We start from the raw sequence: 2,877 nt of genomic DNA, 5'->3' as shown, positions 1-2,877 counted from the left end.
TGGTCAACTATATTATGAAAATTTCTCTTCTCCACTCTGTTTCCTCATCCCTTAACCTTCTTTCGAGCTCTTTTTTTTTTCTCATGTCTTATATAATATATTATTTTTCTCTTTACTGTGTAACATGTTCTCTCATTATATTTGTGAAAAACTTTAACTGGATGTATGTACTATTTTTTATATTTTTTATTCTTATATAACAACTGTTGTTTTTCTTCAATAAATAAAAATAAAAATTAATTTTAAAAAAAATATATTTAAGGATAAAAAGAATTGATCCGGTACAAACAGGCAAATAACGAAAATCGAATTTCATCGTTGCAAACATTTTTCACTGAATTAATCTTTAAATGAATTATTTATTTATTTTGATGCATTTGTAAACCCTATAAAATCTTGACCTGCGCACAAAATTTATCAATAAATTGTGCATAGGAAATCTGCAGTTGGAGACAAATAGTCAAAAAGATTCGAAATTTTATGTATTATGCTTTTGAAATTGTAACGAAAAATATATTTTATTACAAAAAGCCTTCATTTTGCGGGCAACTTTTTTGTCTGGATACAGATTTCCCCATTAGCTACGAACTCGATTTCATGATTTCCTGATACTTTTTCTCGTGTTTCACGAGTGTTCGCAGCCGAGACGAAAATTTCGAGTGAAGTTAGTGTTTTTTGACCCGAATCTTTGTTTTTTTAGTTGTCTTTTTAGTTTTATAGGCTTGGAAAAATCTAAAAATATTGATAACCTCATAATCATTGTTTATAATAAAATAAATACAGAGTATTGCAGTGTTTTCTGAAAATAAACGTGATTTAGGGGCGTTTTCAGTGCTACTTTTTGTCTGCATACGAATGTTACTACATATCCTCGGTTTCATAGGCTCCTGATACATTTTCACGCGTTCCATGATAGTTCGCAGCGACGAGACTTTTTAGATCAAATTCGAATCAAGTTGGCACAGGAATTATTGTTTTTTGTAGTGTTTTCGAGTTTTTATAATTTTAAAATAAAAAAAATAATAATTACTACACCGTTAAAGAATTTGCCAAATTGTTTTGAAAAATAAAGTGATGTTTTGATACACAGGGCGTTTTCAGTGTTTTGCGTTGAAATTCATATTCTCCTGATACTTTTTCATCCTTTTCTTTGTGCTCAGAAATGTGCTTTGTTTGTTTTGAGTGTAATGTCAGAAAATCACTGTAAATGCGTTTAAATGTTAACGTTACATTTTCTAAGGCAAAATGAGTTGAACATTATTATTATGTTTAATTATCAAAGACAATTTATGATAATTTCAGTAAATTTCATAAAATAAAGTGCTTTTTGCAGGCGAAAGGCGTGTCCTTATTTCAACCAAGTGTTTCATGTTCTCCTGTTAAAATATTTTCTCAGGCGTTTCAAACACAGGTTTGGTCAAAATTATTTTATCTTTGTGATTTTCCAATAAACAAACTATTTAAATATTGTTTGGTATTTTGAAAAATGTTAGTAATAACAATTTATTATGTACAGTATTTTAAATATGTCCAAATGTTTGCAAACTATTACAACAGAGAGGGAAAAACATTTTTGAGAACGGAATATGGAAGGCTAGGCATTTACAGGGCTTATTACCTGTCATTGGATGGTTTAAATGGGCCCTTTACACACTGTATAATATTAACTATTCTGCCTATGTTTTAACATCTATAAATGCCTAGACTTCTATATGGCCTTCTCAAAAATGTTGTCCCTCTCTGTTGCAACAAATTTAGATCCAAATAACTCCCTAGAGAGGAAATCAAGCCAGTTTGCAAACATTTGGACATACTCAAAATATTGTTGAATAAACTAACTGGTAAAACAAGTATACAAATTAGGAAATTGTTTTCAGGCGTTGCCTAGTAGGTGAATTGGTTCCACTGGATGAATCTCACCCACATGACAAAGGTTTCAACTCTTTTACTTTCACAAAAGTTAACAGATGGAAGAGTTGAGAAAATGTAGATGTTAAAACATAGGCAGAATGGTGAATGTTACACAGTGTGTAAAGTGGTTACTTAAACCAGTCAATGACAGGTAATAAGCCCTGTAAATGCCTAGACTTCCATATTCCCAATAATAGGGTAATACAATTTAATAATATTTAAGAAATAATTTAATTCCTTTTTACAAATTTAAATGGTTGTTTTCCTACATTAATATACACGTCAAAAATTAGGTATAATAAAAATAGCAATGTAAAACAACTGTCTACTGATTTTTTCAGGGTCGAGGATATCTTCCTCCCGTCTGTCATCTCAATCTTCGAGAGGATGCAGAATCCCATGAAGATCCACCTAGAAGAGTTACCATCCACAGTGATCAACAGTCTCAGATGGGGAGAAGTTGGATTTCATGGAAACAAGTCAAGTTAAAGAAAAAGTCACTTAACCGACTGCATGGGTTCATTCAGTAGTCAAAACATAAAATGGCGAGAATTTGTCGTGAGCCTAGAAATTTAAACTATAACTTTACTTAGTGAGGATAGGCAGTTTCTAATAAATTTGCTTATAATTTAATTAAAATTTAATTTAACGTAACTGTGTAGCACCTTATTGTACCTTTTTCACTGTTTTGCCAACAGAACACATTAACGCCGATTTTCGGCACTAAATTGAACAATGTTGCGATTTGTTTCAATGGTTGCAAACAGGAATAAATGTTTTATAATTTGATTTTATTTACGTAGAACAATATTGTACTTTTTGCTTGTAGGTCAATCAGTAATTACCATCAGGCGATATATCAAGGTGAACAAGTAAATGGGAGTAAATTTTGAACTCCAGGCAAAACTATAAAAAGTCACCCTATGAAAACATTGGATAAATTTGACTTCAGTACTATTCATCAGA

The 2,877-nt window shown here is 30.9% G+C and overlaps 1 long non-coding RNA gene across 3 annotated transcripts; it reads left to right on the top strand.

Annotated features, from left to right (window-relative positions):
* Positions 1–588: 588 nt before the first annotated feature.
* Positions 589–2,565, top strand: LOC148284802 (uncharacterized). Of its 3 annotated transcripts, none has more exons than XR_015823798.1 (4): positions 608–664; positions 1,334–1,411; positions 1,878–2,062; positions 2,253–2,565. It is a non-coding gene; the product is annotated as an uncharacterized LOC148284802 (long non-coding RNA). The 3 variants fall into 3 exon arrangements; XR_015823802.1 differs by having other exon boundaries at positions 628–664; positions 1,878–2,109; XR_015823801.1 differs by lacking the exon at positions 1,334–1,411 and having other exon boundaries at positions 589–664.
* The last annotated feature ends 312 nt before the right edge of the window (positions 2,566–2,877 follow it).

This window comes from Micrasema longulum, unplaced genomic scaffold (assembly GCF_059751315.1).
Source record: "Micrasema longulum isolate JH-2025_06_02 unplaced genomic scaffold, ASM5975131v1 h1tg000087l, whole genome shotgun sequence".
NCBI classification, from domain to species: Eukaryota; Metazoa; Arthropoda; class Insecta; order Trichoptera; family Brachycentridae; genus Micrasema; species Micrasema longulum.
This window is presented reverse-complemented; position numbering and strand designations above follow the sequence as displayed.